This window comes from Pteronotus mesoamericanus, unplaced genomic scaffold, assembly GCF_021234165.1.
Source record: "Pteronotus mesoamericanus isolate MK-2021 breed Mesoamerican mustached bat unplaced genomic scaffold, CSHL_Meso_final scaffold_54, whole genome shotgun sequence".
NCBI classification, from domain to species: Eukaryota; Metazoa; Chordata; class Mammalia; order Chiroptera; family Mormoopidae; genus Pteronotus; species Pteronotus mesoamericanus.
This window is the reverse complement of record NW_026555321.1, coordinates 51,111,893-51,126,507: the sequence shown is the minus strand read 5'-3', so window position 1 is coordinate 51,126,507 and position 14,615 is coordinate 51,111,893. Positions and strand designations below refer to the sequence as shown.

Genomic DNA, 14,615 nt, shown 5'->3' with positions numbered 1-14,615 from the left:
GCTAAGCCTTATAGTTTTTTTTCTTTTTCTTTTTTTCTTTTTTCTCCAAAGGGGTAGTTGCCAAGTGAGGTGATTGGTATTTGTGTCTAAGTATCCCATGTCAGACGCATTCATAAAGTGTAGTTCCTTTTCCCAGGTACAGCAGTAGTCCAGGAAAGGTATAGATTTTATCTTATTGTCTATTTGTTTTGTTCTCGTTTTATTTTTTTTTAATGTTTACTTTCTTTATTTTTTCAAATTCATTTGTCACTGCCTTCCCCCCACCACCTTCCTTTACTCCCACCCCCTTCCCTCCCTCAGTTCTTCTCCTTTGCTTTGTCCATGAGACCTTGCTACACATTCCCTGACCCTCACATTTCCCCTTCCGTTTTCCCATCCCTCCCTCCCTCAATCCCTCTTGTCTCTGCTCATTTCTTTTCCTTTCAGTGTTGCTGGTCTTATATTCCTTGTATCTTTGTATAGTTGGTTAGGTTCCGCTTATAGGTGAGATCATATGGTATTTGTCTTTTGCCTCCTGGCTTATTTCGCTTAGCATAATGCTCTCTAGTTCCATCCATGCTGTCGCGAAGTTTAGTAGTTCTTTTTTTCTTTCTGATGCATAGTATTCCATTGTGTAAATGTACCATATTTTTTTTATCCAGTCATCTACTGATGGGTATTTAGGTTGCTTCCAACACTTGGCTATTGTAAATTGTGCTGCTATGAACATTGGGGTGCATAGGTTCTTTTGAATCAGTGTTTTGGGATTCTTAGGGCATAGTCCCAGCAGGGGAATCACTGGATCAAAAGGCAGTTCCATTTTCAGCTTTTTGAGGAAATTCCACACTGCTTTCCACAATGGCTGCACCAGTCTGCATTCCCACCAACAGTGAACTAGGGTTCCCTTTTCTCCACAGCCTCACCAGGACCTGTTGTTCGTTGATCTGTTTATGATGGCAATTCTGACCGCTGTGAGGTGGTATCTCACGGTGGCTGGTTTTGATCTGCATTTCTCTGATGGTTAGTGATGCTGAGCATCCTTTCAAATGACTCTGGGCCCTCTGTATCTCTTCCTTGGAAAAGCGTCTGCCCGGGTCCTTTGCCCATTTTTTGATTGGATCATTTGTCTTCTTGGAGTGCAGTCGAGTGAGTTCTTTATATATCTTGGAGATCAAACCTCCATCTGATGGATCATTAGCAAATATATTTTCCCATACAGTTGGCTCCCTTTTCATTTTGCTGATGTTTTCTTTAGCCGTGCAGAAGCTTCTTATTTTGATGAGGTCCCACTTGTTTATTCTTTCCTTTATGTCCTTTGCTTTAGGAGACATATTGATGAAAAAATTATTGCGTGGGATTATCTGAGAGATTCCTGCCAATGTTTTCCTCCAGGACTTTCATGGTGTTGCAACTTATATTTAAGTCTTTTATCCATCTTGAGTTTATTTTTTTGTATGGTGTCAGCTGATGATCCAATTTCAATTTTTTGCATGTTGCCATCCAGCTCTCCCACCACCATTTGTTGAAGAGGCTATTATTGCTTCATTTTATGCTTCTGCCCCCTTTGTCAAATATTAGTTGCCCATATAGACCTTTGCTTATTTCTGGGCTTTCTATTCTGTTCCACTGGTCTATGGGTCTGTTCTTGTGCCAGTACCAGATTGTTTTGAGTATAGTGGCGTTGTAGTAGAGTTTGATGTCTGGTATTGTGATCCCTCCTACTTTGTTTTTCTTTCTCAAAATTGCTGCAGCTATTTGGGGTCCTTTATGGTTCCATATAAATTTTTGAAATGTCTGTTCTATTTCTGTGAAATGCAACATTGGTATCATAATAGGGATTGCGTTGAATCTATAAATTGCTTGGGGTAGTATGGACACTTTGATTTTATTAATTCTTCCAATCCATGGGCACGGTATATGCTTCCATTTATTTGTGTCTTCCTTAATTTCTTTATTCAATGTTGTATAGTTTTATGCCTACAGGTCTTTTACCTCCTTCATTAAATTTATTCCTTGGCACTTTATTTTTCTTCTTGCTATATCGAATGGTATTTTTTCTTCTTCTATTTCATTGCTGGTGTACAAAAATGCCTTTGATTTCTGAATGTTGACTTTGTGTCCTGCTGTTTTGCCAAATTCACTTATTAGGTTGAGTATTTTTTTGGTAGAGTCTACAGGGTTTTCTATGTACACTGTCATGTCATCTGCAAACAATGAGAGTTTTACTTCCTCCTTTCCTATTTGGATGACTTTTATTTCTGTTTTTTGTCTGACCCCTGTGGCTAGGATGTCCAATACCATGTTGAAGAGTAGTGGTGAAAGTGGACATCCTTGTTGTGTTCTCGATCTTAGTGGGAAAGCTTTTAGTTTTTGCCCGTTGAGTATGATGATGGCTGTAGGTTTTTCATATATAGCCTTTATTATGTTGAGGAATGCCCCATTTATTCTCATTAATTTACTGAGTGTTTTGATCATAAATGGGTGCTGTACCTTATCGAATGCTTTTTCTGCGTCTATCGAGATTATCATGTGGTTTTTGTCTTTTATTTGTGTAATGTACTACATTTATTGACTTGAGTATATTGAACCATCCCTGCATCCCTGGGATGAATCCCACTTGATCGTGGTGGATAATCTTTTTAATGTATTGCTGGATGCGGTTTGCCAATATTTTCTTAAGGATTTTAGCATCTATGTTTATCAGTGAAATTGGCCTGTAGTTTTCTTTTTTTGTAGAGTCTTTACCTGGTTTAGGGAGTAGGGTGATGCTGGCCTCATAGAAAGAGTCTGCGAGTCTTCCCTCCTCTTGTATTATTTTGGAATAGTCTGAGAAGGACAGGAGTTTGCTCTTCTTTAAATATTTTGTAAAGTTCTATTGTGAAACCATCCGGCCAAGGGCTTTTATGTGTCAGGAGTTTCTTGATTACTGCTTCAATTTCACCAGCTGTTATCAATGTGTTCAAGCTTGCTGTTTCTTCCTCCTTCAGTGTTAGATTATACTTTTCTAGAAATTTGTCCATTTCATCAAGGTTTTCAAATTTCTTGGCATATAATTGTTCATAGGAGTTTCTGACAATCCTTTGTATTTCTGTGGTATCAGTTGTTATTTCTCCTCTTTCATTTCTGATGTTATTTATTTGGGTCCTCTCCCGTTTGTTCTTGATGAGTCTGCTTAAACGCTTGCCAATTTTATTTATCTTTTCAAAGAATCAGCTTCTGGATTGGTTGATCCTTTGAATTGTTCCCTTCATCTTTATGTCATTCAGTTCTGCTCTAATCTTGACTGTTTCCCTCCTTCTACTTCATCTGTGATTTATTTGTTTTTTTTTCCTCCAGTACTTGAAGTTGTAGTGTTATGTCTTTTATTTGAAATGTTTCTATCTTTTTTAGGTAAGCCTGTATTGCCATGAACTTCCTTCTCAGGACCACCTTTGCTGTGTCCCATAGGTTTTGGCCTGTTGTCTGTTCATTTTCATTTGTTTCCAGAAATTTTTGATTTCTTCTCTTATCTCATTATTGACCCATTCATGGTTTAATAGTGTACTGTTCAGTCTCCATGAGTTTGCAAGTTTTTGAACTTTCTCTTTGAGGTTGATTTCGAGGTTCAAGGCCTTGTGGTCTGAGAAAAAGTTTGGTATTATTTCAATTTTCCTGAATTTGCTGAGGCTTGCTTTGTGTCCTATCATGTGGTCTATCTTTGTAAAACTGTCAGGAGCATTTGAAAAGAATGTGTGAGTGGGTTCTTTGGCATAATGGTTAGCACTCTGGACTCTGAAAAGACTGTGTATTTTTCTTCTTTGGGATGTAAGGTTTTATATATGTCAGTTAAGTCTATTCAATTCAGTGTGTCATTCAGCGCCACAATATGTTTATTAATGTTTTGTTTGGAAGATCTGTCCATTTTTGACAGTGGGGTGTTGAAATCCCTTACTATCAGTGTGTTGCTGTCTATATCTTTTTTGAAGTTGTCCAAGATTTTCCTTATTAACTTAGAAGCCCCTATGTTTGGTGCATATAAGTTTGTAATGTTTGTGTCTTCTTAATGGATTCTTCCTTTGAATATTTTAAAATGCCCCTCTGAGTCTCTTTTTATGACCTTTGTTTTGAAATCTATTTTGTCTGATATAAGTATTGAAACTCCTGCTTTCTTCTCTTGCCCATTTGCTTGGCATATTTTTTTCCATCCCATTACTTTAAATCTGCGTAGGTCTTTTGCTCTGAGGTGGGTCTCTTGTAGGCAGCATATGTGTGGGTCATGTTTTCTTATCCATTCAGCTCTCCTGTGTCATTTGATTGGGGCATTTAGTCCATTTACATTGAGAGTTATTACTGATAGAAACCTATTCATTTTTTCTCTTTGTACCTGTGTTTTTCTCTTTCTCACTCTATTCCTTCATCTTAAACCAGTCACTTTGGCATATCTTGTCGTGCCGATTTGGTAGAGATGTATTCTTTTACCCTCCTTTTTCTGGGAAACTCCTTATTTCCCCTTCTATTTTACTTGAGAGCCTTGCTGGGTAGAGCAGCCTTGGTTTGTAGATCCTTGCTTTTCATGACTTGGAATATTTGTTGCCATTCCCTTCTGGCTTGTAGTGTTTCTGTTGAGAAGTCAGCTCCTAGGCGTATCGGGGCCCCCTTGTATGTTACTTTCCCCTTCTCCCTTGCTGCCTTGAAAATTCCCTCTTTGTCTTTGATAGTTGCCATTTTAATGATGATGTATCTTGGGGTTGAGCTCATTCGGTCCCTCTTGAGTGGGGCCCTCTGTGCCTCCTGGATTCCTGAAACCTTCTCTCTGCTCAAATTGGGGAAATTTTCCATCATTATTTATTTGAGGAGGTTCTCTATCCCTTGCTCCTCTCCTTCTCCTTCTCGTATCCCTATTATCTTTTTTTTTTTTTTTTTCGTCATTTGGCATATCTTGTCGTGCTGATATTATTGTGCAGATATTATTGTGTTTCAGGTTTCCTGCATTTCTCTCAATGCCTCTTCATTCTTTTTGAGTCTTTTTTCCATTTCTTGTTATTTCTGAGAGCTTTTTTCTACCTTATCCTCCATCTCACTGATTTGATCCTCGGCTTCATGCAACCTGCTTTGGATTCCTTCTACTGTGTTCTTCAATTCAGACATGGTATTCTTCACATCCTCTTGAGTCTTCTTGATAGTTTCTGTGTCCTTTTCCATGTTGATATAGTTTGCCATAAGTTCCTGATAATTTCTCTGCAATTTCTCATAGTTATCTTTGAGCTGGCTGAGATCATTGTGGGTCCTTAGAACCATTGTTTTGAATTCAATATCTGATAGTTTCCTTGCCTCTATTTCATTTAGCTTTCTCTGTGGGGATTCCCCTTTTACACTCATTTGGAGGGAACTTCTTTTTCTTCCCATTTTTTTTGAGAGTCTGTTAAGTAATTTATTTATTTATTTATTTTTGCTTCTGCTTTGATTGATCCCTCTAGATTTCCTGACTTTGTGAATTAAACTTCTGTGGTAGTAGGCGGGTCTTTTTATTTATTTACTTATTTATTTTTTCTTTACTTTTCTTTCTGGGCCTGCCTCTAATGATGTCAGTTGTTGACCCTATATGACCTTGGGTCATTTGTTTGAGCCTTCCAAGAGTCTACTGTCTGTGTCTGACTCCTGCTTGGGCAGCTTTTTGACCCCTTTGGCCAGAGATCCGCTATTTCTGTGGATCGCTCTGCACTCTCAGGCTGGCTCCTTGAGCGAGCTCCCCGGCCGGCCTGGGCTCGCGCATGCTTGTCCCAGCCTAGGAGGCTTATTCGTGACCTCACGCACTCATCTGGCCCTCGAGTCTGGCGAGCACCCCGGCACTGGTCAGTTTAGGGTCTTCTGTTGTGTGCTTTCCCCACTTTTGGCTCTTTGTGTGCATCGCCTGTCTGCGTAAAATGGGGACTACGGATATGGGAGGAAGTCAGCTCCAGGACTCTCCAGTTAATCCTGTCTCCAGTTTCTCCTCCAGAGACTCTGGGCAGCTCTGTGACCCCTTTGTCCCGGGATCCCATATTTCTGCAGACCACTCTGCACTCGGGGGCCCTCTCAAGTCGGTTTACACCTGCCCCTACCGATCTGCCCACTCCCTCGCAGGCCCTGTCGGCCACAATCTGCTGGAACCCTCGCCAGCCCGCGCAGGTCCACAAACACGCTCGCCAACCCTTGCCGGACACTTGGCACGAGTGTGCGTGCCTGCACTGGGTGGTTTTGGGCTGTCTATTGTGTGCTTTTCAGCTTTTGGCTCTTTAGTGGTGTAGCCTGTTCCCGCACAATGGAGACTATGGAAAGGAGAAGTAGTCCGGATTCCCCGGTTCCTCCTCCCGTTCTTTCCCCAACACCTCTGGCTCCAGTCTCTCCTCAGGGGTCTGGGCAGTTCTGTGACTCCTTTGGCCAGGGATCCACTATTTCTGTGGACCGCGTTGTAATTGCGGGCAGTCTGGCTCGTCTGTGCCCTGCTTCTGCCTCTTTGGGTCGCTTCCTCCCAGTGCAAAATGGAGACTACAGAATGGGGAGGGCATCCGGACTCCCCGGTTCCTCCTCCTGTTCTCTCCCCAATGCCTCTGTCTCTAGTCTTTCCTCAAGGCTCTCTATGCAGCTGTGTGACCCCTTTGGCCAGGAATCCGCTATTTCTTCCAGCTTGTCTGCACTTAGCCCCCTAGCTCACACACGTACAAGCTGTGTGTGGAGCGCACAAAATGCAGGTTAATTGATTCCCTTATGCCTGAGCGAGATGGTAGCTGCAGAGTGGGAGGTGAGTTATCACCGGGGCTTTGCTGGCCACCGTCTCAGTTCTCTTCACAAAGTTTTCCTCACCAATCTTTTCCTAGGCATCAGCCCACTCTGCTGCCAGCTCTGCCCTGAGATCAAGGAGGGCGGCTGCCACTGCAAACTTTTGCGTTGGCCCTTTATATGTCTCTTTGCATCTCCAGCCACCTGTTTCTGGCAGAGAGCGCCCCTAAGCTTTTTGGGGTTGCATTTTGTCTGTGCGTTTTCCTGGTTTTAGCTGCTGTAGACTAGGGGTCCCTGTTTATGGTTCAAACCCTGTTCTTCTCAGGGGGATCCAACTGGCCGTTTCAATGTCCCTCTGGTGCTGGTGCCCGTGGGCGCCCAGCCCACCCTCTCGAGCCTTCACCACACTTCTCACCCATTGTGATGTGTGAGAGTTGAATCCACTGTCCGCGGCTTCAAGGCTCCTCTCCCACTATCATTCCATTGTTTTCCAGGTGATTTCTCCACTATTTAGTCACAATTCCAGTTTGGTCTTGGGAGGAGGTTAGCATGACTCCCATTCTCTCCTCCACCATCTTCCTTTTTTAATGTATCCCATGTAACATTTCAAATTAGGATAGGTGAAGATCTGGTGTTTAGGAATTGATTGAAAAAAATATATTTTCATGTTTTACACAAGTGACCACCAGATAAATGTGTGGTAGGTCATTTATAAACAAACTACCTTATTCATAAATATTTTAAAAACATTTAAAATTGGCTGTGAAATATCTTTAGTACATCATATAGATAGGAAGGGAAGGAGAAAAACACTCTTTTGAATTCTTATGTCAAGCACTATGATAAACTTTTACTTGTATTCTTCTTTATTACTTAGAGCAACCCTGCAAAACTAGGAATGTTGTTTTCATTTTATGGAGGACTAAAAAAATAATGTAACTCCCCCATGAGCAATTAGTTGCTGTAGCTGGGATTCGAACCCATGTCTTTTCTCACTGCAGTGTGTGTGTTAATTTTAATATGCCAGGATGGCTATAGTGAGCTGCCTTCCCCACCTCCCCTTAAACTATTAATTTAGTTTTATCTGACTGTTCTAGAAGTAGTTCAAGTTTGGGACTGTCAGAATTCATGCTGCATTGAATGGCTGATAATTAAATCCAAGAAATGAAAGAGAAGTAAGTTTAATATACATTCTTAAAGATCAGGTATTGCTTTTCAAACTAGGATGGACAAGCAACCTGGATATTTCATATTAAAAAAAATGGAAATTCAGCCATGGAGTGGGATAAAAATTAGGCTGTAATACTATATTCATTCATTCCTTTGGGAAGTTGGCAGTCACAGGTTGTGGTCTGGCAGAAGGGAATAGGTGTGAGAACCTTTTCTTACTGGGTATTTGTAAAACCTTGTGGTATCTGTAGATTTCTTTCTCATTGTTAAGAGAGAGAAAAATTCTTGAGCTTTATAGAAGGACTCATCATAAAATACATTCCATGTATACAGTTCATTAGAACATAAGTCTTATGTGATATTTTTAAGAGCAAAATTATCTAGCTATTAATTTGTTCATTGTACCATAAAAGGTCAGCTATTGAATTTAATCACAATTAAATGTGTATGTTGGTTTATAACTCTAATGAACAGTAGTCAAATTAAACCCAATTAGGAAACAGTGATTAATGACCAAATATACAAATTGATCTTCATCATTGTTATAATCCCCTAAAGCAGTCCTTTATTTAGGAGCTGTAAAAGCAATCATTTATATCTTAGCAGTATCGATAATCTTAAATTTTAATTTTTTCATTTAGATCAGTAATAGCAGAACATATAAGCTTTCACATTAAAACTTTGATTTAATACTTACCCTTTAAATTTAGAAGTTTAAGGAACTAGGCATCACACCAAACATTTTCACTTTAATTTTATTCATTATAAAATTAAAAAATTCTCTTACAAAGATGCACTTATAAAGAGCATCTTTGTAAGAGGATTTCTAGTCTTCCATTGCTTGATGATGAACATTTTTAAAAATCCAGGTGGTTGGTCATATATTTACAGATGATGCGGGGTTAAATGGGAGGAATAGCCTTTATACATCTGTGCTGCTAGGTCATCCATGGGACACTTTTGATATCGAGAAAGAACTGCTGCCGAGGAATAATTTTTTCTAACATGATTTATAACCTGAATCAAAGAATATGATTTGTCACTACTGACTGTAAGTGGTTTAGTGACTATCAGTTAGGACTATAATGGATATTAGTGATAAGAAACCTCCATCAACCTAGTTTTTGTGAAAAAGTCCCCAGTAGGGGAGGTGTACCTATTTTACTCATCTAACAGTGTAGTCTAAGGGGTGGACTGGCTTAAGTCATGAAGGGAATCGGGGATTCTCTGGTCCTTTCATCCCTGCTTGCCTTTGAATCCGTGCTTTGTCAGCCAGGCTGCTGCAGAGGGCTCCAGTCTTCATGAAGCTGCTCCAGCAAACTTTCAGGTGATTCTGATTGGTCCTGCTTGGGTCACATGTCCATGCCTAGATCAGCCGCTAAGTGGGACTCACACTGAGTCAACACATGGCTACCAGAATGACCTAACTTACTGAAATGAAATAAACTCTTCATTAGTCAAAGAGAATTTAACTGTTTTACTTGCCTGTCCAATTGAAGTGCCAGAGGTAATTCATTCAACTGTGACCAAGTTAGGAGCAAAGTTCTTTTTCTTTTTTATTATCATTTATCAACTTCATTCATTCACTCATTTTTCTTATTTTGCAAGCCACTGGGATTTTATGTCGTACTTCATTTCTTCCTACTTTCAGCCAGATCTGCCTGCACACAGGCTCCTTTCTTTGATGTCTTTAAAATAATGTTTCTCAATGGGGAAGGTGGACATTTAGTTTATAGGGGATGTTTGACAATGTCTAAAGACATTTTTTAATTGAGATATAATTGACATGTAACATACTAGTTTCAGGTATGTAACATGACCACAGTAAGTCTAGTAAACATCCATTTTTGTTTGTTACAATTCGGGGTGCAGGTTGCTACTTGTTTCTAGAGGGTAGAGGCCAGGGAAATTGCCGAACAGCCTGTAATGTACAGCATAGCACCTCCTTTCAGATATGCAACATATCAGTAGTCCCCAGATTAGGGATACCTCCTGTACCGCATCTTTGTCAATTGGAACACAAATCCATTCACCAAGCTAAAGGAATGAAACCCAATTTAAAATAGTTACTATCTGGCCAAAATTCCATGAGAGCTAATTTAAGGCTGTGTTGAAGTTCACTTGAATGTCACATCCCTTTCTTGCTTGAGATTAATTTCCATAAATAACAACCCTGTTGCTCTGTGTTAGCAAGTGCCCATGTTGTTGGTGGGTGTTACGCTGTTTCTGTCTTTATACATAAGACTTCTATTTTCAAGAACATTTTTAGTTCTCTCCTTATCACCAAACCCCCATCACTCCTTGTGTCTATTTTCTCTTTTCACAGCAACTAAAAAAAAAGTTCTAAAAAGTATACAACTCTTGGAACATCAATATTTAATGCAAAGTGGGACCAATTTGAAATATCAGCATTTTAAGGCCACTTTGGCAAGGTGCATTTCAGTAGCACATTATAGTTATTTATCACAAATCAAGTGCAGTACGTTACTTGAAGACAGATTATTTTTCAACCTAATTATGATAGTCTTATTTCCTGCTGTTTTATGTTTCTTTAGTGTGTGAGTCTCCCCTTTGAAATGTATTTTTCTTTTGTTTAATTCCATGGCACATTCTTCTGGTAAAACTCTGGGGTCAGAGGCTGCTAACTGCCAGTCATGTTCTTCATGGAGGTTGTTGAATTACCAGCTCACAGAATCTCATACTGCTGAACAAAACAACAAAAACACCCTGTGAATATAAGAGCTGCAGCTTTCTTTGATATTTGTTCAGAAAGAAAATTCATTTGTATAACCTATCAAGCATGTAACAATGTGCTTTTGATGGTGAAAATTGTTTTATAAATATTAATAGGTGTGTTTTTCACCCACTTTGTACACAGAATGGCCTTTGTTCACTTTGAATTTTGTAAAAAATTGAGATTTTATTATTGTGACATTGAAAATCTTAATGTCTGAACCAAGCTTGGCACCTCCAGAAATACATTTACTATAGTTTTGTTGTTTTATTAAATGAAAAAGCTAAGGTTTAAGCAAGCAAGTTTATTTTATTGCCCTGCTGTTGACATAGACATTAGCCCATTTTTAACACACCAGTTCTAAAAACGTGCTTGGAGAGGTCTTATATGGGCAAATAAGCATGTGATAGTCAATCAGTATTCAGGGATTAATCAACTTTTGTGCTAGTTTCAAGTTTTTATTTTGTTTGTTATTCTTTTTTTCCCCAATCTAGTAGGATGCACTTTTCTAAGTTTGTCCTTCACCATAACAAATATGATGCCTGAGACTAGTGTCTCAGTTAAAGCAGGGTACTAATGTGGCGAGAACTAACATGAATTAGCAGGGATCGGCAGCCTTTTTCTGTAGTGGGGTGGATAATCTCTATTGCAGCTACTCATCTATGCTGTGGGACTCTCAGGACAGCAGCCATAGAGACACATAAATGAACCGACATGACTTCATTCCAGTAAAACCCTGTTCACTGAAATAAGCGGTGAGCTCACCTGAGGGAACATGTTTGGCCACCCCTAATTCGATTCTATATTGGGGCTGTTGCATACCCATCTGTAGCTACCCTGGCCTTATGCAAGAGTGAGTGTGATTTGATAGTCAATAGAGGCATTTCTTTCATCCATATCCTTTAGGATAAAATTTCCTTCTCTGTCAATTACAAAGCCTGAAATGCCAACCATTAAAATTCTTTCTGTGAGAAAATGCCTAGGAATTAAGAAAGGTAATCCAAAACTGAGTTGCTACCCTCAAAGCCTAACTCTTTTTGGGAAGTTGTGGAGTGAAGGAAATAAGAAGATGCATAAACTCTCTTAGACACGTATTTGGATTCTGAAAGTAGCATATTATTGAAAAACCATATTTAACCTGCATAGATATAAACTCCCTCATGCGTTAGTTTAGATTTCTTCTAAACAGAAGCTTCAGGTTATAAGGGAATAGACAAAGTACAGGTCATTTTGAGTAAGAGGAAGAAGGGAAAGTCCTGTAGCCTGGGCTGCAGCAGCGGGAAGCTCTGAGTGCATGAAAGCACTGTGAATGTGGAGAATGGTGGTGGTAATGATAATGGCCTGTGAATGCCAGCCGCCTGTGAGGCTGAGTGCTTTGCATACATTCTCTCTTTCCAGCAACACCATGCTGTACAAAATACTCTGCTCCCTGTTTTATACATAAGGCCACTGGGCTTAAGAGAGGTGACTGGCTGCCTGACTAGGAAGTGCCAGAGTTGTAAGTCATACAGACAGGTGTTTTTGATGTCAGAGTACATTAAATGGTCAAGTTCAAAGAAAAACTTTCAAGAGATCAGCATCATAAACTGAAGTAGTAAAACAGGAAAGCACTTTGTATGTTTGGGACTACTTCTAAAATGTTAAGCAAGTATAATAAATATATGTCTAATAGAGTCCATATGCCTTCCTTTTCCCTTCACTCTCAACCCCCGAAAAGATTTTGGCTTTTATGATGGCAACTCAGTTTTAGATTACCTTTCTTAACTCCTAAGTCCCTTTCCTATTTGTGTAGTGTTTTTAACTTTCCATAGTACTTGGACAGACACATTGACCTAGATATGTCATTTAGTTTTCTCTGCAGAGAAGAAACTATGAGCAAGGAGCTATGGTAGATACACCTTTGGTCCCACAGTTATGATACCTGTAGATACATCTTTATTCCTCCCTATAGATGTCCTTTTTATTGCACAATCACCACCTTGAAACTCTGGTTAAACTCTAAAGTTCTCCCAGGGTGGCCCCCAAATAGTGAACTCATTTCTGTACTTAGCATATACATCATACCACAGGAAAAAACATCTTGAAAATATTGGTTTGCAGACATTTAGCTGGGCCTGCCTTCTGAACTTTGCCTACATATCCATTGATTATGCTCTCTCTCAAGTTGCTTATAAGTGTAGTCTTTGTCAGGGGCAAAGACCAGCCTGGATGTTGTTTGATTTACTAGTTTATTGATCTTGACCAAGAATTCTTTTATTTGAAACTCCTCATTTAGGAAGTCAATCTGATAGCTTTTGCCCATTTAATTCAAAGGTGTCACAAGTAGTCTTCCCAATGAGTAATGGAGGAGCTACAGTTACTAATAAATTAATTAAAATGTATTTATAAACCCAGTGGACAGCCAAGAATGAAGTTGCTTTCCTATTGATTATTACACAGGTCATTAACTGCTGAGAAAATGCCAGTGTAGCAAGTGCAGAACATTGGCCAATTCCTTTGGTAATAGTAAGATTCCATCATTAAAATTTCAATATCCTGAAAAGTAATTACTCATTTGCTCTATGTATTCACAGTGTGTGGGTAAAGTGGTTGGACATTTTGTGGCAAGACTAAGGACTCAGGCGGACATTAACTTCCATATAAGATTCTCTCTTGTCAGTCAATGCTACTGAAATTGTGGTTTGGACTTTTATTTATGCTGAGTATTCTTAGATGTTAATATACTAGATCGGCACAGATTAGTATCAAAGGACTGGATTATTGTGACCCTGGGGGAAAACTGCTCTTTAGGGTCTTTAACCCCAGGGTGTCATAATGTAACAATGTTTTCTTTCCATAGGAAACAAAAGGGATCCATAGACTATGGTCATTGCTTTTGATTGAAATATGCCAGAGCAGTTGTTTCCCCTTTAAGAGTTAGGTGCCTATCTATGATGCTGTAGGAGAACAGTAACATCTCTGAATTCTCGGTCAAAGATCCCTGCATATAAGTATCCCAAGTAAAGTAAAGGAAGGTTATGATGGAATGCCATCATATATAACTAATTTCTACTCTAAAAAATATAGTAAAAAAGGATCAGATCCACAAACCATTGCACCACCCTATCTCACTACACTGTCTCCCTGATAGTACATACAGAAGATCATATCTCTTATACATCAGGGAAAGCTCTCAACAGTCCATCCTTATCACTGAGTGAATTTCACTGTCTCCAGGGCCCTTGGCCACAGAAAGAGTTATGAGACTTACCCCAGCACCAGAGAGTGGAGTTGGCATTACTGATGATGCCTGACAGTCTTCCATTGTATCTGAGCACTCTTGGTTTCTTAGTGTGTTATAGCTTGAATCGAGAGTCATGTCCTGCACACATCAAGATGAAGGTAATTGTTTCAGTAGACCCTAAAGTAGGTATATAAGCAGTCTAAGGATTATTTCCATTTTCCAAGTAAGAAAATTGAGGCCCAAAGAGGAAATAGGTTGTTATTATTAATTTTTTTCATCAAAGCTACCATAGGTAGCCTTTTTACTACATCTTTCAGAAATCTTGGCGAGCATACAGATTAGTAAAACTTTCAGTCTGCATCATCAGAAGAAAGACAAAGACAACAGGATTAAGTGTTATTGTCTAGAGTCTTGTGCACCATAGGGAAAGGCGATAATCGGTGGTTAATTACTAAAAATAAGAAATACAGTAAGAATAGCTAATCAAAGCTATATGTAGCTGACAGTCTTAGCTTTTAATGGGTGATAACAACTTATACAATTTTGTTGAATAGAGGCCAACAGATACAAATGACTGTGTTCTTTGTAAGAATGTGAGTCCCTTGAGAACAGGGACCATTTCATATTTGTCTTTGTAGCTCTGAAGTTTAAGGTCAAGAAAGCCACAACACCTTTTTCTGTCCATATTATGAGATAGGGTGACAATATCTTTTATTTTTCTCCTGTGCCTGCCAGCCTGGAGAACTTAATTGTAGATCATAAGAGATATTC

The 14,615-nt window shown here is 39.3% G+C and overlaps 1 protein-coding gene across 1 annotated transcript in view; it reads left to right on the top strand.

Moving 5' to 3' along the window:
- SUCLG2 (succinate-CoA ligase GDP-forming subunit beta) overlaps positions 1 to 14,615 on the top strand; it is a 299,815-nt gene that overhangs the window by 151,171 nt on the left and 134,029 nt on the right. The window lies entirely within an intron of this gene.